The sequence below is a fragment of the Acomys minous genome (genome assembly GCF_964271855.1).
Source record: "Acomys minous genome assembly, chromosome: 4".
Classification (NCBI taxonomy): Eukaryota; Metazoa; Chordata; class Mammalia; order Rodentia; family Muridae; genus Acomys; species Acomys minous.
In genome coordinates this window covers 69,909,413-69,934,929 of record NC_140486.1, presented here as the reverse complement: position 1 = coordinate 69,934,929, position 25,517 = coordinate 69,909,413, and the positions used below count along the sequence as shown (strand labels likewise).

The 25,517-nt window shown below is 44.4% G+C and overlaps 1 long non-coding RNA gene across 2 annotated transcripts in view; it reads right to left on the bottom strand.

Moving 5' to 3' along the window:
• Nucleotides 1-4,289: 4,289 nt before the first annotated feature.
• The window catches only part of LOC311596404, a 39,206-nt gene continuing 17,978 nt past the window's right edge, over nucleotides 4,290-25,517 (bottom strand). Inside the window, exon 4 of one of the 2 annotated variants that reach the window (XR_014778818.1) lies at nucleotides 4,290-4,805. This is a non-coding gene — a long non-coding RNA (uncharacterized lncRNA). Of the gene's footprint in view, nucleotides 4,806-25,117; nucleotides 25,266-25,517 lie in introns of those variants that run through there. The other variant, XR_014778819.1, reaches the window with a different exon arrangement.

Sequence of the window (25,517 nt, the reverse complement as noted above, 5' to 3'; positions counted from 1 at the left end):
GATGTTTCTCCCCCATCCTCACCCAGACACGCCATCTGCCCCCCCATCCCGTCCATCCGAGAGCCGTTCCTGCCTCTCTCTCCTGCTGATGCCTCATTCTCTTCCCACATCAGCTTCCGTGCTGTCTTCATCTGGACGTCTTGCTGATGTTTGAAATTTAGCACACCATGATAGCAGATTCTCACATCACCTCCAGAAGGTTGCTTTCAGACTGGGGAATATGATCTGGGCTCACCTTCTCCCCCTTTCCGCTGGGAGCACCTCATGAACAGCCTCTAGGTCTCCCGTTGTTAGTTGTATAGTGGAGTCCTTTTGCTTTTTTTCCCCCAGGGAATTAGGTTGAAATGGGTAGGGCGGGATCTGTGGCTATTTATGTTATCTCAGTGTCACCCATGGCTGCCGTGTGGCCCCCAAGCTCCTATGTGGTCTGTCATCTTTTCTCCGATGCAGCATCTTTTCCTCCATGCAGCTGCGTTGAGATGTGGTACCTTAGGCCGTGTTCTGCTGACACAGGCGAGGCTTTCATGTGTGGATAAATGCTTCTTCCTCCAGTGAGTTCTGCTCTTATCAAATTGAATTGGTTATGATAACAGATGGTCAGAAAATCAGACCCTTGTATTTGGTCTCTTCCAGATGTATCCACTGGCCTTCCATCTTTCCCTGTGAGTTGAAGTGGCATGTCCTCCTCAGTGGGTGGGGCCGCTTTGGCTCTGACTTCTAAGCCTCCAAACCACAAGAAAGTATCTTTCTCCTACATGACTTATCCATTCTCAAGTGTTATGTACAACAAAAGAAAGTAGACCAATACAATGCTCTTTAGCATCTGCACCTTCCACCCATGGTCCAGACCCTAAGACCCATGCAGCAAGTGAGAATGCAACAAAACACCTGCAACTCAAGCTCCAAGGGACCCCACAGGCTCTCCCAGCTTTAGTATGCACACAAGCATGTAGACTGCCCCGTATACATTCACAAACTCTCTCTTGCTGTCTCTGTCTCTCTCTGTCTCTCCCCCACTGGCCTCTCTCTCTCTCTCTCTCTCTCTCTCTCTCTCACACACACACACACACACACACACACATTAAATATATATATGAAACAAAAAAATATTCAGAAAGAAATATGGCAGAATGAAGACTGCTATATTAGTCAATATAAATTATTTTAATGCACCAGTTTAAAATTATTCCACCTTATCTTAAGTGACAATACCTCATTAAGGACAAGAGATAACCTTAAACAAAGGGACAGGAGGAGATGAGACAGGAACAAGCAGGTACAATACGTAGCCAAAGGAAGAGAAGGGGTTGGGCGCTTGGCATCAGCCTTCACAGGCTTCCGGCCACGCAGCGCTCTGTAATCAAAGAAGGGGTGAGCTTAATAGAGCTTGAAGCAATGCATCACAGGGACACACAGTGTCTGCACTGAGGGTCTTGGTCTCAACACTCACAAAGTAGGAGTGCAGATTAGCAAGGGAGATGAGAAAACACTGAACAGAGACATTTGTAGGATTCTCTGTAGGCGATGACACTGAGGGACAGCAAGATGATGCTGTGGATCCCAGTGCTTACTGCAGCTCCTTATTACGGAGCTGTGAGGAAACACCATGACCAAAATGGAGGAAAGGGTTGGTTTGGCTTACATATCCAGAGTCGCTGTCCACTGAAGGAAGACAAGGCAGCAACCCGGAGCCAGGAGCCGATGCAGAAGCCATGGAACGGTGCTGCTTACTCGCTTGTTCTTCGTGCCTTGCTCAGCCTGCTTTCTTATAGACCCCACCACTGTCAGCCCAGAGATGGCCCCTCCCACACCAATAACTAATTAAGAAAATGCCCCCAGAGGCTTGCCAACAGCCCGAGTTTATAGAGACATTTTCTCAATTGAGGTTCCTTTGAGTCTGAGGACTCTAGCTTGTGTCAAGTTGACATAAACCTAGCAGAGGGGACCACAGCAAAGCATGGTCTGTGCTGTGAATGGGGTACATGGAGTTGAGACAATGAACAAAACTTGGACTTCAAGCTTTTATATATATATATATATATATATATATATATATATATATATATATATATATATATATATATATAGACACACACACACACACACACACACATACACACACACACGCACGCGCACACACATATACATACATATATATTATTAGAATTTTGGGAATTTGCTCTTTCATGAGGGTAAATGAGGAAATGAGAAAGAACCTTAGAAAACATGGCCTGATTTACAAATGTGTGTGGACATTCGGGCTTCTTCCAGGAAGTGGTGTTGCACAGACAACTATAGCTCTTAGGGACGCATCTCTGGGCAAGCTGAGGGTAAGTTCCTATGATAAGGAGAAGTTTTAAATGGTTCACATACTTAACCTCACAGTGGGCCCTGGGTGGGGGTGGGCATGGGGGTGGGGCTTCTGCTTGAGGTCAACCTTGTCATTCCTACGGTGTATGTACATTATCCATCTTTTAATAGGTTGTCCTAATTTAATAGGACATACTCTAAAACATGCATACTTTGTTGTGCTCCTTTTAATGGTTAAATTTGGCTCATTCATGTCTGAATAAACACATTGAAAATCATAGTGTGGCTACTGCCTATACCACAGTATTAGATATTTTACCATGTAAAGCAAAATAACCTTGCCTCAGAAAGATAGATAATTGCATGTTTTCTCTCATATGCAGAATCTAGATTTAAAAGTGAAACAGTTGGTGTGTATTTGGGAAGAAGAACTATGTGAGAAAAGATTTAAAGAGTAGGGTAGGGGAACAAGAGTGGGATGCAGTAGATATGTCATGAAGTTCTCACTAGACTATTTCTTTATACATTAACCAAAAAGTTAGGGAAAACAAATAAACAAGTAGGCCAATGAAGCAGACATTCCATCATGATGCTCAGGGGCTGGAGATTTGCTGTTTCATGTTGCACACACAAGCTTCTCAACAGTATTAAATGATCAGAAGGCTTGCAGAATATTTAAAAATCCATGCACCTTTCTTTCTTTATCTCCTGTGTTACTGTTAGCACACTAAACTTGACATGTGACTTGACACATCTTACTGAAAAAAAAAAAAAACCTTACATAGAGTTTTCCTGTATCTATGCAAGACCCAAATTGTTTAGTGCCTGTCTTTCCTCACACTTTAGCTAAATAGTTAACTACTTGGTCACTGACCTTGCTTTGTATGCTCTGATGGTTTTCTCTTCTAGATCACTTATAATATTGTTTTGCACAGAGGCTAAAGGGCTTCACTAGTAAAGCCCCAAAGGTCCAAGCGTTCGGAACCAGCCCAAGGTCTAGTCTCCTTTATGTCCTGCCTGGGCCTGCCAGAGAGGTCAGAGCTTTAAAGGGATTCTTTCCCCCTGACTGACAAGTGGGATTTCTCCCGCCTTTGGCAACTCTGCATCTCATGGTTGTGGGGAGGGTGGCGTGTGTGAATATTGGCGCATGGCTAGACAAGGTCCTCAATTCTACTTCTCCACTTGGATTTTTTGAGACAGAGTCTCTCAGCAAACCTAGTAGATTAGCTGACGAGGGCGGGATCTTAGTCTCCTCTCTGGGCTTGCAGTTGCATACCTCCATGTTTGAACTTTCCCCGAGTGGATGCTAGGGATTCGAACTCAGGTCCTCATGTTTTACTGAGTTGTGTCCTCAGCCCCAGTGACCTATACTTGAAGCAGGATTTTCCTGGGGCTCAAGGTGAAACTCCAGTTTGCTCTTCCTGGGCTCGTGGCACTTTCTGATGGGGGTCTCTGTGTGCTTCAGGGGTGAGGAGTCTCCCTGGTTCAGGAAAGGAAGAATGTTTTTACCACCTTGACACAGGAGGAAAGTATATTTGCCACGGGTGAGCTGTTTGTAATTAATGTGTGCTATGTGGTTTTAATCATTCTTTAATCTGTTAAGCTATAAAAATTTATAGTGCAATTTTAGAATCAAGCAGGGAGGGGGGCTAAATTGCATAGTATAGACCTTAAAGTTAACCTATTTCCCAAGATCAGATTTGCTGAGGTAGCATCTACATAGGCTGCCCTGTGCTGTTCAGTTGTCTTTTCTTGATGGTTTTGCTTTGTCCCTTACCTTGCAGTCACTGGACCAGAGACTTATCTCTCCAAAGAAAGTAAACAAGACAGTACATGCCATATGAAACAAAGAGAAGAAAAGAACATATTAGGTAAATACCAGACTACTTATTTTATGATTTTTAAATGTCATTTTTTGCTCCAATATTGACTTTTTTTTTTTACAGAGGATAAATTATAGATCCATGGCACTGGCGAGGCTGGGGTTGCCTTTCTTCGACACAGCTGGCCAAGTGAAGATCCAAAGTCATGGTAATTACTTACGAGTTTCTTGGTTTAGAGGATCAGGCTACAGAGAAAACTTTGAGAGGTGACCCCTGGGGGAAGGGGTGGTCCTCCAGTGAGAGGGCTGGAGTGGGTAACGAAGGCACACAACATCTCTATCTTGTAGCAATGAACAGATGTTGCTCCCGGCAGTTGCTTGCAAAAAGGAAATACAGGTCAACCCTTCATTTGTCTGAGCAACTTCTCCAGGAATTGGCTTTGGGGCAAATTATTTCAGGATTGCACAGCCTGCTAACAGGCAGTGGAAGTGGAAGCTCTTGTGGTCCTTGGCAACCTGAGGTCTCAGAAATGATGCTGCGAGAAGTGAGAGGGGTTGACTGGGGTCATGAAGAGACCTCAAGCCAGAAACCAGGTCACAAGGATGGAGGCGCTGGGGAGGGCATCTCTTCAAGAAGAGGATTCTTCAAGTAGCTAGAGGAAGCTGGTGAGCACTGTGAGGGGGAGAGGTCACAGGAGGAGAAGAGAAAGCTGAGTTAGTAGTGCCCGTTGCCCTCTGCTAGGACTTGGGTTGTTCATGCAGGCTACACAGACACATGCTGCTTTAGAGAAATGTAGATCAAATGAGGTAATTTGAATTTGCAGAGTCAAAAAGAAGTTAATTCAGACCAAAGGGGTTGTGGTGATGAGGCCTTTTGCTTGTTTGGAAAAGCACGATTTTAGGCTGAGTTGTGTCCGATGACTTGTTCTCCAGCCTACATACATGGAGTGACATGACTAGGATTCCCCACATACATGGAGTGACATGACTAGGATTCTTTCCTGGTCTGTTTTGCCAAGAAACCTTTCCCCATTGGAAGCTGAAGACAAATATTATGTATGACAAATGCACAATTACTGAAAAATTGAATCTATTCTCTACTTCACTTTCTTGATCCAACTGCTTCTACAATAGTGAGCCATTTGTAAGTTATGTGCCCAGGAATAATTAACACTGAAACCTATGTTGGGTCTGGGTATGTGTTTGGTATTTTGGTAGCTGGTGTGCGCATGCACATGTGGTAAGTCACCTGTCTATATAAACAAGCTAGACTCCTATTGATATAAAGCTAGATGCTAGGCATATTTTAAGAGCTCCATGCCTCATTTTATTCTGTCATCTAAATTAGAATCCCCCAGCACCCACATAAGAAGGAGAGTGTGGCCACATGGGCAATGCTGGGCTTGTTTAACCTGAGAGCGCCAGGTTCAGTGGGAAACCCCATCTCGGGAATAAGGAAGAAAACAATAGAGCAAGACACTCACTGTCCTTTGTGGGCCTCACACAAGTATGCAGACCCTCCCAACACAGGCTCTCTCTCCCTCCCTCCCTCCCTCCCTCTCTCTCTCTCTCTCTCTCTCTCTCTCTCTCTCTCTCTCTGTCTCTCTCTCTCTTTCTCTGTCTCTGTCTCTCTCTGTCTCTCCTTCTCTCCCTCTCTCTCTCTCTCTCTCTCTCTCTCTCTCTCTCCTCAACTCTTCTCTCTCTTACACACACACACACAAACAAACAAACTTTATGAACACTGTTAGAATGCCTAATTTGTTAGAATCCTTGGACTCTCTATATTAGCCCTATAATATAGGAATTGTTGTTACCTTTTCTTTACAGAGGAGGAAACTTTGGCCCAGGGAAGTTACAGGAATATGGCCCCAGAGTTATGAAGTTAGGGAACAGTGGGCCAGATCATGATTTCAGAGTTTGGTCTCCTACTGGTAACACTAATCTCATTTCATGTTAATTTCATGCCCTTTCAAGCCATTAGTGTCATCATTTCCATTGTATATAAAAAGAGACTGAGACTTAGAGATTAAATAATAAAGATTATCTGGTGGAAGAAGCCAGGACTCAAAGCCAAGTAACTTGCATTGCCCTTTAGCTAGTGGGGAGCCCTACACTAGGTTTCCTTAAACCTCTGCTTTTCAAACTTTAATGTGCATGCGCGTTGCCTAAGGGCCTTGCTTGAATGTGGCCTCTGACTCCTTAGGCCTGGAGAGGAGTCCAAGGGTCTGCATTTCTACCCAGCCTTCATATGTCAATGCCACGAGCGAGCTAAAGCCCCACACTGAGAATCTGTTGCCTGCTTGGCTCTGCTCCTTGATTATAACAGTTAAAGCCTGAATGCTGAGAGCCACATGCCCCAAGCTGCCCACTACCCAGCTGTCACAAACTCCCAGCCACAGGGGTGGGTGGTGGGTGGGCAGTGCTGGGGGTGCTTGAAACAGGCTTAACCTGTTTCCAGTATCTTGTTGATGCTCCGGATGACCTTGATCTCATTATAATCTCATTATAAAGATAAAAACACCAAGTGGGCAGCCAGCACCAAGGCAGATCTGACCATGCCTTAAATTAGGAGGAAAGAGGCAGTGCCCTCAGCCCTGGAAGCTCTGCTGAGGGCATTCCATATCCCCTCAGAATCCAGTCCTTGAAGAAACCCTGCCTCAGTCCTGAGCTGGAGAAGCCCCCCTTTAGGTCCAGCCTCCCCTGTTGTACTCACTGGCCAATGAATAGCATGTCTTGCCTGCTCCCAGCACTGGTCTTTTTGTTACTGTTTTGTTTTGTTTTGTTTTGTTTTTTGAGATAGGGGTTCTCTGTGTAGCCTTGGCTATCCTGGACTTGCTTTGTAGACAAGTCTGGCATGGAACTCACAGAGATCCTCCTGCTTCTGCCTCCCAGCACTGACTGACAACCATATTGCTTGGGATAAAAGATGAAGTGTTGGTGGGAACTACCAGTACAAATATTGCTGAACCATGGTTTGTGTTTCAGAAGAGCTTAGGGGGCAGACCATTAAAAAGAGTTCACAGCTTCTGTAAGGCCTTAGAGCAGCAGCTCTCAACCCATGGGTCGCAACCCCCGCAAGGGTTATATATTAGATGCCTTGCATATCAGATATTTACATAGGAATTCATAACAGTAATTGCCCCCATAGGCTCAGCAAGTGGTACTGTTAGGAGGTGTGGCCTCTTGGAGTAGGTGTGGCCTTGTTGTAGGTAGCGTATCACTGGAGGTGGCCTTTGGGTCTCAGAAACTCAAGCCAGGCCCAGTGTTACTCTCTCATGCTGGTGCCAGTAGATCCAGAGGTAGAGCTCTCAGCTACCTCCCCAGCATCATGTCCGCCCTCATGCTGCCATGCTTCTCGCCATGATGACAATGGACTAAACCTCTGAAACTGTAAGCCAGCCCCCCAGTCAAATGTTGTTCTTTCTAATCTGTCTCTTCACAGCACTGAAGCCCTAACTAAGGCAGTATCCAGACTATAGTTATGAAGTAGCAATGAACTAATTTCATGGTTGGGGACCACAACAACTTGAGAAACTGTATTTAAGGGTTGCAATAAGTATTAAGAGGTTTGAGAGCCCCTGGATTAGAGTGTGTCTTTGAAAGTGCTGAGCAGTCAGGAGCCAGATTCAACTTGGCGTTCTGTAACCGAGAGTCATCTCAGTGTTTTCTTTCCTTCAGGACCATCCAGACGCCCACTGAAATTCAGGTAGTTTCTTCCCTATGGAGAACCAGTTTGTTTTTAGCTTATTGGAATCCATATCGTTATCAAGGCCACAGTAAATGTCATCACTTTGCCCATAATGGAGCTCCTTAAATGACTTTTACAGACCTCCCTTCTTGATTTGCATTGTGTCCTTCTGTTCGGATCCCCCTAATAAACTCAATTTGATCATTAACGAACATTTTATAAGACATCAGCTTTAATACTTCATATGGGTGGCCCCCTTAATCACCTACCTTTAGAACTAAATAAAGGAGCCCATTGCGCCCACTTTCTTCAGACAGAAGAGCCTCTGGCTAACCCATTCCTGTTATTTCCTGCCTTCTCCGCACCCTCTGCCTTTACTCTTTCTTTTCCTTTCCTCTGTAAACACCGTAACTGGATTCTGAGCCTCAAATCTATATGTCAACTCTGGCTTACCCAACCCCGGAGAAGGCAAGAATACAATACACTGGAATTCATGATTTATGCCAAGACCCTTCATCAGCCTTGCTTCTACTGCCAACTGAGCTGAAAATTGAAATGCTGGCTCTGTCTGTGGACTCTGGTTCCATGCCTCTGTTGTGTTAACTAATTCATTACTAACCCTAGCTTGAGTGTTTCGCTTACCCCAAAGCATCTCATACTGGAGAATTTAAATTTTTCATGTAATCTCTTTCTTTCCTTCGTTGATCAAACTTATCCAGGGTAACAAGGCTTTCCCTATGGATATGAATTTTCTCCCCCATTTTGCGGAACCTTCAAACAAAGCTCAGAGGCACACTGCAGTCATTCATTAACTGAAAACATGCAAAGTGCACAAAACCTTCCAATGGAAAAAGCGAAGCGAAAGGCAAATGAGGTAAATTGCATTTCTTGACCCGCCCTGGGACAGCTTAACAAGTGTTAGATGCTAACATGCTGCCAAGTCTCAAGATGATGGGACGGTTCCCATCGGGGCCCGGAGTGCTTGCTGAAGGAGGAGGTCCACCCCTGCTCCACACAGATGCGGTCTTTCCAATAGCCACTCATGTACCTATGACAATAAGTCCTCAGAGGCGTTGTCCAGTGGGTGGGATGGATGACAGGGCAGATCAACCTGGGTCACCATAACCAGACATAATGCTTCCTTGTCTTTGCCTATAGCCAGGTATTTCACTTGTAAATATAGCCAGCGTAATGATTTGTACTTGAAACTGTTGCTCTTACTGTGCTCGGTGCCTCATTCATTCTGTCACCTAGAAATCCAGCCTTGATATATTTAAATTATAGTTAGTCTACGGGGTTTCAGAGATGGTCAGTGGTACCTTAAGAGAACTCAAGATAAGAGTCACAGGCATTTCATCCTTCCAAGGTACCCCAATTTCTCTTTGTTCATGGCTTTGCTTGCCGCAGTTTCAGGAACCCATATTCACTAGCGGTCTGAACATAGTGTATGGGAAGTTGCAGAAATAAGCAATTAGGAGGCAGCTGTAAGGTGCCGATGGTTCTGATAGCATGATGGCATCCCATGCTGCCCCTCTCCATCTGGCCTGGGATGTGGATCATCCCTCTGTGAAGAGCACTCAAACTGTATACGTCCCCCACCCATTAGGTAGCAGAGCAGCCATCTCAGTTATCAAAATGACTATTCTGACGTCACATTGCTTATGTCCAGGTAGCCTTCTTTCACCTAATTGCCTCAAAACACATGAGTAGTGGTTTAGGGAGGTGCTAAGGCAGAGGCAGTTATTTTAGCTCAGTGATCAGTAGACGATGCTGCCGTAACTGTCATGTGCCTATGGGTTCTGTGTATTCATGATTTCAGACACTGATGATGACACTGGAATGTATCTCCTACAGATTAGGGGAGTCAACTGTAGTAAAACTGGCATTTCTGGGATGACTTTGATCACTCTGTGCCTGCCCGCTGCCTTCTCTTTCCCGTAACTATGGTATCCTTAGTTCTTGGCTCAGCTATCCCACTGGACTTTGGATTTCAGACTACCCTAAGAACAGTTATTCTCTTTATTGGGAGTGTTCAAAACTGATTGCCTAGTTCGTTAGCCAAGTGGCTGACTCACGTGGATTGCACAGCAAACGTAAACTGGAAGGATTCATGCTCCTGGACTTTTACAACATGAAAGATCAGTGAACGGGAGGGGCAAATGTTAATTATTTTAAAAATTAAAAGCACCTCCCAAGTATTACAATCCTATGATAGCAATTCACCTCAATTCAGGCGATGCTTAAATAGTCTGGCCATGTTGGATGCTTCTTGCCTGCAGGACCACCAGCATCGTCCTTCAGCCCTCTGATAACTGATGCGCACCACTGTTCATCCCTTCTGCATATTTAAACCTCAGGAAGGGTGCCCCACATCAGGACCAACAAAACCTATTAAATGCCTTCAAGGGGTCAGGGAAGAGTGGCCCAAGGTTAATGTGTTCTGGTCCCAGCTCTCTTTTCACGTGTCTCTCCTCTATTGTGCTGTGAGTATCAAGTCTGCAGGAAAGTGTTGTGACCAGAATACACAATCCAGATCCCCCAGCATGTGACTGACAATGTTATTCAGCAAACAGTCCAAAAGAATGCCAGCCAAGAGCGCTCGCTGGAGCCCGGGACAGCCATGAGATCCTGGCGGCAATTATTACATCCAGCCTGTTTCTCCCTCTACTAAAGGGTAGTATCAACAGTATTTCTGAAAGCTCAAGAAAGCCTCTCTGCAGCAGTCTCAAAGGGCATGTGGACTCTGCCCTTAGAAGCCCTGTGCCTCTACTTGGCAGAACCTTTAAGCCCCCTGCTTTCAGCAGTGACAAGAGAGTGCCACGTTTCTGTCATTCTCCCTTGTCTGATTCTTCTTCCGTGAGCTGGGGTGACTTGCTGGAAGGTGTTCCCTTTACCAATGGCTAGAGCCACACATGTGCATCCAGACAGTAATCCCCACTGGGGAGACATATATGTAAACACATTAATGTATATATTTAATTGGGTTATAATCTATTGACCATAGATACCAAGGCACTGAGCAAGCAATTAACAAAACAGCTTTGACTAAATATAGTTAGCTCTAAATATAGTTGGTTAATTGGTATTTAATATGCTTATTAAATGTCAATTAAGTATCTTTAGCAATGAATTGGTAGCTAATTAACTTAGTATAGCTATCCCGTTACTTGACATTTGAACAGCTAAATATTCTCTACAAGTTTAATGTTTTAATAAGAAACAAATTATCCATGTATTGCTCATGAATTTTTCAGTTAGTTTAATGAGATTTAAATGTATCTTGCAACTTGGATGCATGTTTTTCTTATAATCAACTGGTATTTTACATTCCATATCTCTTTTAAACTCAGAGGGCTGATCATAGGAGAGGAAAAAGCTGCGCAAGGATTTTGAAGAAGTAGTCTAATATCATCTCCGTCATTGGACACTCTTTGTTATCACGACCCATTATTTCATTGCTCAGGAGCCTCATGGTCCTTGTTGACTCCATGGCATTAAAAAATTAAGAATAAAAGTTGTTTGTGTCTGGGGAGATGGCTCAGTGGGGGTAACATACTTGCTATATACGTGTGAGAACCAGAGCTTGGCTTCCCAGCACCCACATAAAAGTAAAACCTAAGCAGCAGTAACAGTCCCATGATCCTTGCCTTTGAAAAGTGGAGATAGGGGATCCCCAGAGCAAGTTGAGTAGGGAGACTAGCCATATCAGTGAGCTCTGGATTTGATTGAGAGAATCTGCCCCCAATAATAAGGGCGAATAGAGGTGGTGGATGATTTCCAATAGCGATGGTGGACCATATCCTGGGCCTCACACACATGCAAACATACATATCACACATACATACAATATACACACACATAAGTGCACTCATATGCACATACACAAATGGAGTTAAAGTCTTAAAAAGGTGTAGTGTGTGATCATGCTAACCGATAGCATGCACTTACTTAGCTATGGTCTTAGGTGATCTCTGTGTCCATCGGCGTTTCTCTTTCAAAGGCTAGCCCGTGATTTATAGCATGGTCGCTTTCTTGTGCTACTTGTGGCGTGGGGCAAGGAAAGCACATGCCCTGTTCTCTGCTTGTGTGTTTTACACACCCTGCACTTCATAAACAAGGGTTCTTTTATTAAACACTTGCAATAATTCTAGTGCCAATTACCCTCACTACACTAGAGCCTTCACATTCCTCCAACATATGCTTTCCTTAAGCTATAAAAGGAAATACATTAAGCAGGAAAGAGGGGCTCAGTGTGTCTCCCTCAAAATTTGTTGTTGAGTCATTTTGAAATGATCTCATGGCCTGCATTTATTTTATTTTATTTTCTAAGTTTTTATGGTCTCAAACTACGGCCATTATTACTGACTAATTTATAGAGGTTGTAGTCAGCCTTATGGTGGCAGCTTAGCTCAGTTTTGTTTCCAGGGGCAATATACATTGTTGAAGTTAATTGTTCCCTAACCACTTTTTCCATATGGCAGAGCGAGTCTCTCTGTAATAGCTTTGGAATGATTTATCCCGCATTTGTCATCATCCTTTGGATGTTTCTTGGGAAGTCTCACCGATCTTTTGGGGGCCATAGGACCGAAGTGAAGATATTGCACCTGCTCCCCCTCCGAGCCACCCATGGCCTCACTGTGATCACATATGTGGCGATGGCTTGATTATGTGTTCTCCACAGACGAAGTAGGTCGCTGTTAGCCTTATTGCCTTTGTTGATGTTATTGTTGTACAGGTGCAAACATACTCCTATTTTGCTATTTATAAATCTTCCCCTCCAGACCCACAGGTAGTGATTAGTGCTCTGTTAGTCATCTGCTGGCATATTTGGAGTTCTCAGTTCATTTTAGAAATTACTGGTGTTTTCAGAGAAGGTGGATAAGACAAGGGCTTGGGCACCACTGGAGTAAGTTGGAACAGCATGGGAAAGAGACGAAAGCCAGATTCAAATCAGAGCTGTAGTCTCAAGCTCACCTCATGCACAACCGGAGTCCCAAAAAGTAGCTTAGAGCTTTGATTTCTGCTTCTTTAAATAGGTGAAAAAGAAAAATGGTATTTACCATGTATGGGTGGTGAGGGGAGTGAAGGGACACTGTGCTCAAAGGACTGAGACTTCAGCTTGTAAATGGTCTTCAAAACAGGTCAGGGGCTGAAGAGATGGCTCAGTGGCTGAAAAGACTTGCTGGTCTTCCAAAGGACGCACGTTTGATTCCCAGCACCCATTTTGGGCAGCTTACAGAAGATTCTCTCTCTCTCTCTCTCTCTCTCTCTCTCTCTCTCTCTCTCTCTCTCTCTCTCTCTCTCCCTCTCTCTCCTTCTCTCCGTCTGTCTGTCTCTCTGTCTCTCTCTCTCTGTGTCTATCTGTCTGTCTGTCTGTCTGTCTGTCTGTCTGTCTGTCTGTCTGTCTGTCTGTGTCTGTCTGTCTGTCTGTCTGTCTGTCTCTCTCTCTCTCTCTCTCTCTCTCTCTCTCTCTCTGCCTCTTGTACATCTACACACGTGTGACATATACTCACACAGACACACACCCACACAAATAAATCTGAATAAAATGAAAAAGCTAAAGCAGAAGATTGAGTACTGTTGAAAGTGAGTGCTCTCCTAAGGTACGTGTCCTAAGACGTCCCTAGAACCACAAGACAGACTAGTGGGAAAGTAAAACAAGTTAGGTTTGAAAGCAGGCAGTGGGTTCATTACCATCTGAAGAAAAGATTATAAATGAGAAAAGGCCATGTGCTGGATACACAGAGCTTGAAAACATTAGCCATCAGGACACCTGGCCATTTTATTGATGCTTCCTACATAATACAACTGTGAAATTTCCTTTCCTATTTCTGGATAGTGAATCAACTGAAATACAATGAAGACGTTTCAATATTTAGAGAACAACCCATGTGTTGAAAATGTTCACATGTGTATTTTAGCCTGAGTACACCAGACCACTAGAACAAAGGCATTCTTACTATTGTGTCAAGACAGTCACTGGACTATTTTGTCATCAGGGCAAACAAATATGTGTGCTCCTCATCAGGAGTGTGTCACTTATGGATCAGATGTTTTTTTCACAGGGAGACAAAATGAGCTCACCAAAGCTGACTGATAAGACAGAGCCCTAGAGAATCTTTCCTAGCTGTGTCAGCTCATTTATTGGGGAGGGGATATATTACCTTTTAAAAAAGAATGGCTTTATGCTCTGAGTTTATATTAAAAACACACACACACACACACACACACACACACACACACACACACACACACACAGAGCTACCTCAAAATTTAAATTAAAACAGTTCAATCACCTCGTATTGAGAATCTGCTGTAGCCAGGCAGGCACTGTGCTAGGCTCTGAGGAACTAAAGATGAAGTCGCGCTTGTGATTTGCAGTGGAGACAGAGGCTTGTAAGTGTTTCTTTCTGCAGTACAAAGTGTGCAATACAAACAAAGGGCTTTGGGAGCTCAGAGGAAGCATAGGTGACTGTTATACAGTTGAGGTATAGGGTACAGAGAAAAAGGGGAGACACACACACACACACACACACACACACACACACACACACACACACACACAAAACTTTTTGGGAATTTCACATCATGCACCCAGATCATACTCATGTTCTTCCATATCGGCCTCCATCTTTGTGAGTCTCAAATAAAAAAAAGTCCACTTTGTGTTATCTATATACTCACTGGAGCATGCTCAAACTCTCAGTGACTGTCCCCCTGAGTCCTTCCCCTCCCATCCCCCTGCCACAAGCCATCGACTGTGAAGAGTGAACTTCAGTATCTCTGTCACACTTTTGAAGAGTTCACTTCAATGGCTTCCGGTGTAGGCTGTTACTTTTGGGGAGCTTGGGGGGTGGGGACAGGGGGAGTACGAGTTGTCCAGGACTCAGTTTTCTTAACCTAATGTTATTTACACTTCTAATCAGTAGAATTTCAAGACCCATACCTATGGGGCTTACAACCCGTGCTATAGTCTGCAAATTTGTCCTGCATATTTGTTTATACTGCCACCAAAAGTAGCTGGGGAGATTACAGTCAAGACTGAAATCAGGCAGAGATGGAGTAAAGCAAAAGCGGTGGTATTTTCTACTTCTAACTGGTGGGTCGTTGAATTAAAATGAGCGGTTATTTTATATTAAATGAAGGTCTTACATTTGCAACTAAGAAACATACTTGGCGCTACATGCCACACGCTTGTTTTATGTGATAGAACTAATTGCCCATGCTGCCTGCAAACTTCACTAGCAGTGACATGTGCCAGCAAGCTCTCTTCCTACATCTTCTTTCCCAGCAAATAGCCACAACTACTACTGCTATTTAAAGTCTGCCTCCACATTCGTTAGCCAATCAATTCTCCTGATTCTTTGAGTCTCACTAAGTACCTGGGTTATGACAAATGTTCTGCGGCAGCTGGATGGTCTCATATACTTCCCCTTCACAGTATTCGTCGCAGGTTTCTAAGTATGCTTTCTAAAAGACAGACCCACTCATACCCACTTCTTTGCTTAAAAAAAACCTTCTGTGACTTGTGACCGCTAATGACTAATTGAGCAAAGCCTGAATCACTAAGTGTGGTCTTGAAGACCTTGGATGCTTTGATAGAAGCCTGGTTGTCCTGCCGTACGGCCAGCTGCTCTCTGCAGTGCACACCCAGACACCACTCTTCTGGGAGCACTGCAGTTTAGCTCCACCGCACCCTTACCTACTGAGATGCTTCTTTATCCCCAAGCCTTCTTATTGTGCAAATCTTAAAACTCCTCTTGTCACCTTGATGAGGTTTTTCCAAGCCCTCCCTCCCAGAAGTTAACCTTAGGCAGCCTTAACATGTGCATGTATTTCCATGGGTACATGTGCACATGTTTCTGTAGCACCAGGAAGCTCTTTATTGTCCTTCTATTAATCATTTATGAGTACCTCTTTCTCTTCTTTATCTAGGGTCCACACAGGCATCTGAGGAACTGGACCTATATGAAGTATATGTGGACATACCACATGCTTAATACCAAGAATCTGTCAGAGAACTTTTTCCAAGTTCATGGTATGTAATCACGTATCTCTATCCTAATTTCACAAAATAGACATCTGATGCTCAGAGAAATGTTGACAAACCTGGGTAGAGTTGTGAAAGTCACGAGCGAGAGCGATGCTACCAGAACCCTTGAGTATACTTATAGTATCAACTGTTCAGTCTACTATCTTCAGATTTATGGTTTTCTAGGACTCAACATTTGTTGGCTGATTCATTTATCTTTGTTTTTACTTACTCCAAAATCACAGGCACTGCATTGTCTTCGTAGGACGGCCACAGTGCGGTCCTGTAGACTAGGAAGACTAAATGAAATGCGTTTGTTTCCTTTCAATTCTGGAGTCTGGAAGTCCAAGATCAAAGTATTAGTAGGGTTACTTTCTTCTGAGGATTCTCCACTCTCCTCTGGGCATGTAGATAGATGGTCCCCACTCCCTGTGTCTTCACTACTCTCTTCCTATAAGGATGCCAGTCGTATTGTATTAGAGCTTTCTTGCTGTAATGATAGTGTGCGTGTATAAACACTTGTGTGAGTGTGTACACACGCATGCACACATGTGTGCACATGAACACACATGTGGTGTGTATGCATGTACATTTATGCCTATGTGTATGAATGTGTCGATTCCAGAGATCCATGCTGGATTCTTTGCCTATATTTCTCTGCCTTGCATTTTGAGTCAGGGTTTCTCACTGAACTTATTGGTCACCAATTTGACAAGCTCCAGGCACTGTCTAGCCTCCACCCTTCAGTGCTGGGATTATAGCACACACTCCCATGCCTGACTTGAGTGCAGGGACTCTGAACTGAGGTGCTCATGCATAGCAAGTATTTTACCCAATTGAACCATCTTCCTAGCTGTTTAAAAAATATATTCCTTTTAATTCAATCACATCTTTCAAGGCTTTATTTCCAAATATTCTTCTGACATCTAAGGAGATTGGATTCAGCATGTCCCAAAGGCCTCAATAGATGCAGATAGATAGATTCTTTCTATTAAATGGCATAGGGCTTTTATAGTGCATAAACAGTCCCACCTCTACAGTTACTATACTAATTATTTAGTGGATAATGACAAGAAGAAAAGGTTGTACATGTTCAGTGTGGATGCATTCCCCTTCCCCACTTTCTGGCTGAGGTTGGTTGAATCTGGGGATGGGGAGCCATCAAATACAGACCAAATCTGTGCAATCATGCTCTAAGGTACTGAGGTTTAAGGATTTCAACATTTGAGTGTTGGTGAAATGCAACAAAAGGCTTAGAAAATATCTCATACGTGACCCCTGCTGTGGCAAGTGCTAAGCTTGGTAGTCATTGAAGATGACCCTTTGATGGTCATAAAGTTGGTAACCGTCTGCACCACCCTATTCATTGACATTTAGTATTTATGGTTGATGTGGGGCAGAGGAAAAACTACCCCCACAGTTCCTGTGGATGGTTTATTAGCTGAAGGTGGGTGGGTGCTCATCTCATTCCCCCCAGCGCTGTTGGCACCTCCCCCACCTTGCAGTCTTCAACCTCAGCATCAGGACCTCTATTGAGCCCTCTGTACCTGCAGGTTTTGTGTGTGTGTGTGTGTGTGTGTGTGTGGAAGCAATATCAGTAGATTGGAACTGTTTTTCTTAACTGTGGTTAGTAAGGGAGAGATGACACAGTCAGTCAGGTGCTCACTGGTTTGCCAGCATAAGAAATTTGATCTCCAGAACTCCCACTAAAAACCAAGAGCAGTTAGTCCTTGCTTACAGTTTCAGTTTGGGGGTAAAGTGTGAAATAGGAGGACCCCAAGGCTTGAGACCAGAAACTCGCTCTGTGTTTTGTCAGAGATGCTGTCTCAAGAAAATAAAATGGAGAGTGATTGAGGAAACACTAATTGTTGGCCTTCACACACACACACACACACACACACACACAGACACACACACACACACACACAGAGACACACACACAGACACACTCCCCGCCCACACAGACACACAGACACATGCACACAGACACATACACACAGAGACACACACAGACACAGACACACACACACAAACACCCCCCACATCCCTACCCCTGCATCCACACTAATGTATAAATATGAAAATATAAATATAAATGAATAAATAACTAGTCCATGTATACGTTATCATGCTGTCTTAGTTTTCTGTAGCTGTGAAGAGACCCAGTGACTATGGTAACTCTTACAAATGAATGCTTAATTGCGGATGACTTACAGGTTCAGAAGTTTAGTCTGTTATCATTGTGGCAGGAGTCATGGTAGCACACAGGCAGACATGGTGCTCACGAGAGGTAGGTGAGAGCTCTACATCTGGATCATATTGGCAGGCAGCAGGAAAAGAGAGAGAGACTGGGCCTGCCTTGAGCATTTGAAACCTCAAAAGCCCAGCCTGCATGACACACTTCCTCCCACAAGGCCACAGCTACTCCAGTAAAGCCACACCTCCTAATAGTATCACTCCCTGTGAGCCAATGGGAGCCAAGTTCACTCAGACCACCACACATGTAAATCCTTTTTTTTTTTATCCCTTAAACAATACAGAATAACCATTATTTACACATCCTTTCCCTCACTTTGGTATTCTAACTAATCTAGGGAAGACTGAAAAGTCATATCTTGCAGACATGTTCAGGCCCTATTGAAACACCTTGTCATCTGAAGGGGGGCGTAAGCATCTACAGACTGGGGTCTCTGGCAGTCAGAACCTGAAGCTAATTCTCCACACGCCGGCTCTTAGAGTGTTTGCTTCATAATGCCACAGATGTGCCTCACCACTTTGCTAGTTACAGATGCCCTCATCCTTCAGGCTCAAGCTATGAGTGTACAAGTGTACCAGTGTACAATGCACAGCGTAAGATGCCAAAATGCACAGGACAGATGAGTAGATTAGAAATCCCTTCCCTTAAGTGCTCCGGCCCTTTGTCTGATGCTGGGAATCATGGCATAAGGGACTGCGAGGAAAAGCCTGGAAACTTTTCCCTTTCTAGTCAAAAGGCCAAATTTTCTCCTGCTTTTCTGAAGGAAACAGATGCTATAAATGATGACAATACCAGTCACAGCCTTAATGCCCACATAAAAGCGCAATTGTGAGACACTCACCTTCTCTCGAGTCCCTGGTGTGTCCCAACCACTTTTAAATCATCACACTCTTTCTTCTCCACGGCAACAGTGAGCCCAGAAGGCCCAAACATCTAAAACACCCTCTCCCCAGGGCCGCTTCTAACTCAATAAGAAAGTTTAAAACTCCTGACAAAGTCTCCCGTCTTTGTCTCGCTTCATGTTCCCTCCAGCATCTTCCTTTTCGATTTCCCTCTGTGATGTGAAGGATTACGGCTTCAGAAACACAATGTTCTAGGAATAGTGGAAGACTCAAAGACCACAGAGGCAGTGAGCAAACACACACGTACTGTCTGAGAGGATGGGGCCCTATAGACAGGAATTGGGTGTGACCTTGCCCTAGGGGATTCTGGGTGCACAAAACCAAACATGTGGAATTTTCACCTGGAGAATTCTGGAATAAATTGGACCCATAGAGCTCTGGGAATGTCCAGCCTCACATCTGTATGCTGCCTTCAGTGTTTATAAGCATCTCCATGTCCATCTCGTCCCTGAGGTTTTTGTATATGTGAAACACACACTGACTCCTACTGCCCTTAACAGAGGACCAGTTGGTAAGCTCATCCTCCCTTCCCTGCCTCTCACCCTGTCACTCCCTTCTCTTTCTCTCTCTCCCTCCTTCCTCTCACCCGCTTTCTTCTTTCTGTGCTGGAGAGAGAGAAACAAGGGCCCCACACGTTCTGAGCACACGCCCTATCACTGAGCTTTTCTCCAGCCCAGAGACCAGTAGTTCTCCAATGCTGCAACCCTTTAACACAGTTGCTGATGTTGTGGTGGCTCTTCCCCTCCCCTGACGCCCCAACAAAAATATTTTCATTGCTACTTCATCATTATAAAGTTACTACTGATACAAATCATAACGTTGAGATGGGCAGGTTGACAGTCACAGGCAGAGAGCTTATCGCCTGGTGAGGAATAACGGCAGGAGGCTGGCCTTCATGGGGTTGTACGTCTGCAATGTCTAAGGATTCGAATTCAGCACAGCCAATACATAAAGAGTATTTAGTCTAGCAAACTATACCTCAATGTTGGAAATATATCTTGATATTTTGTCCCAGCTTTCTCCTGAATACAAAGCTTTCTGCTAGAGAAATGCTTGAAATGGGAGGACTTGGGGGAATGCCACCGTGCCAAAGACCATGGGGAACATCAGGGCTGGAGAGAAGATGGGACTTGCCTTGCTCCAGGTAGGCTAGAAGTAGGGGCTTCTTCCAGGGATGAAAAGGTTTCTACAAAAGATAATGGCTTTGGTATGGACATGGGAGGGACAACGTCTACCTCTGAGGAGATCCTGGGGGAGAAGCTCCAGTCATAGGGCAGGTCAAGGTGGTATCTCTCCAGATGTGCAGAGCAGAGCATTGCTCTAGGTCTCTGCTTATACACTGTCCAGTGGAGTCATGGGGTTCCAGGACTGTGTTGGGTTATCTTGAATGAAATGATGTCACTGAGTTCTGGTTATGAGGTGCAGCCTTGGGCGAAGTGGCGTTCCTGAGTAAGCTATTTTTGCATTTCTCAAAGATATTTTAAACTATGCCTATTACAGTTTAACGTGAAAGGTAGAGATGTTTCTAGAAATTAACTCCTCTTCTTTTTCCAAATAGGTATCGTGTTGTACAAAAAGAAGAAGTGTTCAACCTCTTATAATTAGGAAAACAGAGTCTGGATTCCACCCAATACTCCTTCCCTTAGCATTATTTGTGGAAATAATGGATGTGTGGCTGTCGGAACCAGATGGATGGGTCCCGGGGGGTAACGTGCCAACCAGGATGAGGATATGTACGTTGCTCACCACCAAGAACTATCCAAGGCATACCTAGTTCACAGATATTGATGCAAATGAATTACAATTATCATGATAACCATTAGTTAATTCCTCTCGCTTTATAGAAAACTTGCTTAAACATTCATGACCCATAGATACATAACCAGGGCTGAAAACATAATGGAAGGTGAGAGTGTGACTTTGTAGTCTAAATACAAGGAAAGGAAAGAGAGAAATGGGGATGTGAAGACAGGACAGAAAGACAAGAAGGAAGCCTGGGAAAGAAGGAAGGAGAGAGGGAGAGAGGAAGCTAGTGAAAGAAAAGAGAGCAAGGGAGGGAGGAAAGGAAGGAGAGTGGGAGAAATGGAGGGAAGGAAGAAGGTAGGAAGGAAAGAATGTAGGAAAGAAGAAAGAAAGAAAAGGATCTAGGAAGGAAGGAATCCAGGAAGGAAGGAATCCAGGACGGAAAGAAGGAGGAACTTGGGAGCCAATCCCATCTTTAAAATGAATTCCACAGGTGCTTACTTCAGGACGGTTTATCATATGTGCTGCCGACTTGTCCCTCAGAGTCACTAAAGGGAACCTGAATAGCTGTGACGCAGCTCAGCTTCCAAGAAGTACAGCCTGTTCACACGTATACTTCCCCACAATAAACGGTAATTGTTAGCTGTGCATATCTCTGTGTGCTGTCTGGACGGGAGGTCTCTTTGTCCTTTATTCAGATGTGGGTAAGGATGCTTTCAGCACAGCAAGATGACAGCCAGGCCTCCTGACTATGAGCAGCCCCACAGTCCAAGCATGAACCAGCTACAGCAAGTCCCTTTGTTCATCATGCCATGCTCATCTTTTGTCCATCAGACCCCAGAAACTAAGGTACACACAGATCATTTTTAAAAAAAGAATTTCAATAATTTCTGAAAGACACAGTCTTGCTAAGTGGTGGTGTCAGGACAGCCATAGAATCTGTTGTCGTGGTCACCATCCACTATTAGGGCTGTGCTTAGGCGGGGGGAATGTAATCCTTGTGGTTTGTGTTTCATTGAAAACAGAAAAGTCATTATTATCCAGGGTCCTGATGATGGCTGCTTTTGTGACATGGCCTGGTGGGGGAGGTTGTGTCACAAAACCCTTGCCCTTTCCACAAAAGACCTTGGCCATGAGAGGTGGGGGGGGGGCTGAGGGGAGATGCCTGGCAGGGCTTCTTTTTAGCCTCCAGGGAGGCAGCTTTGGGCATCCTGTATTCAGAATGCTGAGGCTGAGAGCAAGATCTCACTTCAATTGTTGGCAGAGAGGACAATTGAGCATTGATAATTGAAGATTTGCCCGAATGCAAGCCAAGGGGGTGACCAAGTTTATTGATCCCACAGAAACCCTGGCCCCTGGGGAATGTCTGATTACATCTTAATGTTTTTCTAATGCATCTCAGCATCACATCAGTAGGCAGGGCTCCACGGAGAAACCAAGTAAGACATCATGGACCGGAGGGCAATTCATGTCCCCTGGAATTTCAGTTTCTGGGAAAGATGGAGAAGAGGTCAATAATTTGAGACTCGTCCAGAGTTTTGAGTAGCACTCTTTCTTCTACGTGCTGCTCTCTTCCTCAGATCGTCCTGTGTGCCTGTCAAGGTGGGTGGGCTGCTCGTGACCACGCACTAAATAAACGATGGCGTGCTTGGTCTATGTCATTGCTCCTACAATCAACTCCCAAAGTTACTTCTGGTTCTCTCCTAAATAATGTTTTGTTTATTCATTTTAATCATACCAATGAAAACACTTGAACTTAATACGTATTTACCTACAGGCATGTTTTAAAGATTCATTTTCAGTATGATAATCTTCATCGTTATTATTTTTCCCATCCCTGATTTCTGGTGCTATTAAAACCAGCCACTCTATGGGAGGGACCAGCAGATGTCACTGTAGTGCTGTTCATTCATCTTCACTCCTGATGGAATATGCGTTCTGGTTTTTTTTGGCTCAGCTGACCACATTTCTTATTTAATCAAAGCATAATGCACCCTAACATTCATAATTTCTGTTGCTGTTATTCTTCCATTGTGTGTGGAGCTTGGACGCACATCTTCACAAACAGAGATGCAAGCCATACAAAGTTGCTGCCCCCCCCCCCCCGCCCCAGTGAGGTGAGTGAGGAAATCAAAGGAGCTGCTGGGGAGCCAGCTAAGATAAGACAAAAGAGCAAGGAAGGCCATATGCATGCTGACTTCCTGCACTGATGGAGATGACTTCCTGCACTGATGGAGATGACTTCCTGCACTGATGGAGAGTTTCACAGTGAAAGCCAGAGACCTTCCCATTGTCTAGGAATCCGGAAGCGTGCTAGGTCAGAGGAAGTTTCCATGTCCCATGAAGACAAAACCCCAAACCCAGTCCTTCCATAAGAAGACATGGTTAGTCTGTGAGGGTGGACTCCTTCAAGTTCAGCATTGTTGGTGCTAAGAACCGCATCTCTTCTTAGAAGAAAATAACTTTGATCTTGGGTTGGTAGGATATAGTTTCTGAGAAAAGCAGCATTTGAGGAAGGGAACCCAACCATCAAATACATAGGGTGGGACAAATTCTCTCCCAGAATTTGTGCTCCACACTGACAGAGGGATTAAATAACAAGACAGGAGACCTCAAATCTTCATGGTACTTCTGTGAGGTAAGTAGGCATTCATGTGCTGAGGAAATGGAAGAGCCATTGATGCATCCATCATCCACATGCACTGGATGTCTGCAAAGATCATGACAGAGGAAGCAAGAGCCTGTACGCTACAGACAGGAGTTCACGAGTGGTGTCGGGGCATGGCCTCCTCTTGCCAAATAACTCAATATGCTGATAGCAAGAGTTTGGCTTATATGGCCTGGTATATTCTTCTGAGAGACATATTTTATAGAAGGACTGTGTGTCCAGGATGAAGCATCCCAGCTCAGACCATTGACCTGAATTCTGCACAAAGTGTACACAGCTTCTGAGAAATAAGCTGGTTTGTTCAATGAACCAAATTCTCGGTTAAGCTTTGCTTCCTCCCATCCTCTTCCTCCTTTACCTCCCCTCCCTCCTTCCCACTCTAGTATCCAGAATTCAAAGTGGTCTCAGCACATGCCTATTTGGACTATGTGTTCCTCTGTGCGATCCCCTTTGTATAAAAGTTGGTACATATACTTGACCAACAGAATATGATCTGACCAACAGTGTGTCAGCCCCAAGCAAGCACTTCCCAGCCCCAGACACTCTTGGCGACTGCACCATGTACTGACATGTTGACTGTGACTGCACAAGAGACAAGAGCTAAAACTGTATAAGGCAGCTGCTTTTGAGTTCCAGACCCTGTGAAGCCTTGAGTGACCACACACATATTCACGTTGTTTGAGAGAAGCTGGTTCCCTAAAGAATATAGTTTAAGGACTCAATCATACTCATGCTCAAAGTTATTAACATGTAGGGGTCTAGTTTCCCTTTAGCGCTGAACCTATTTGCTATTAAAAATTTTAATTGTATGAATGTGTGATAAGTGGGTATGTGCATGTAAGGTGCAGGTGCTCACTGAGGCCAGCAGAGGGCAACAGATTCCCTGGAGCCATAGTTACAGACTATGAGGCACCATACTTGGGAGCTGGGAACTGAACTTAGATTTTCCTCTACAAGAGCAGTATATACTCTTAGCCACTGAGCCGCCACCACCTGTCATGCTAAGTCACTAAGCCTTGGAGTCATTTGTTACTCAGCTGGCCATAAGCACACTGTCTTCTCCCTCCTTTCCTCCCTTCCCCTTTTACTTCTTATTGTGTCCCGTTCATCTGGGCTCACTCAGGCTTTATAGAGTTTTGTCAATTATGTCTCTTCAGATGTTGTTGGCGGAAGCTATCTTGTAACTAACTTCTTAGAGACGCCCCCCTGCACCCATATGATTTAGAATCCAATAGGGTAGTCATTTATGTCAGCCAATTAATTTAGAAAACAAAGGAGGTTCCACTTTATATGTTTGCTACTAGTCCAACATTGATATATACTAATGGAATTTTTCTTAGGTGCTATCATATCAAGAAGATATTAAAGCCTCTCTCTTACCACAACTTATGACAGTGAAGGCCATTTTTCATTATGCGTAACAGTGGGGTTGTGGTTTAATACACAGCTGAGAGCCACGAGGGATGAAGCAAACAGCTAACATTAACGCAGGTCAATGAGAAACAAAGGCTTCACAGTCCAAATAGGGTGGGCGAAGACAGAGACTGGAGCCAGAGAATGAGGATCTGATGGGGAGCCGGAGAGCTCCTGAGCACACCAGTGATTTTAGCTGAGCCAAGATAGAGACAAGCCTCTATGGTGCACACCCAGGATGTTATTGACACACTCAACACCACCCAGTGCCTGTCAGCTTCCTTCTACTCTAATAGATTCTTGAGAGGAGAGATACATTTTGGTTCACTGTTCCAGAGTTTTCTGTCCATGGTTACTTGTCCCTGCTGCTTTGGAATCATAGTGGTACAGGACATCTGGCAGAGTTGTGTGACATGAGTTCTACTGACCTCTTTGTTGGGAAGGAAGGAGACAAAAGAAAGGGTCAGGTTCCAATATGTCCTTCAAAGCGTCCCCTGGTGACCTATTCTTCCCACTAGGCTCCAACTCCTGATAGTTCTGATGTGTCTGAACAGCACCACAGTCTGGGAGCCAGGCCCTCAGCACATGGATCTTTAGTGAGGAATCTTCAAGATCTAAACAGTACCTCTCTTCCTCGGCCCCTACCTTCTGGGTTCATGGGAACTTAGCACTGTACATCAGA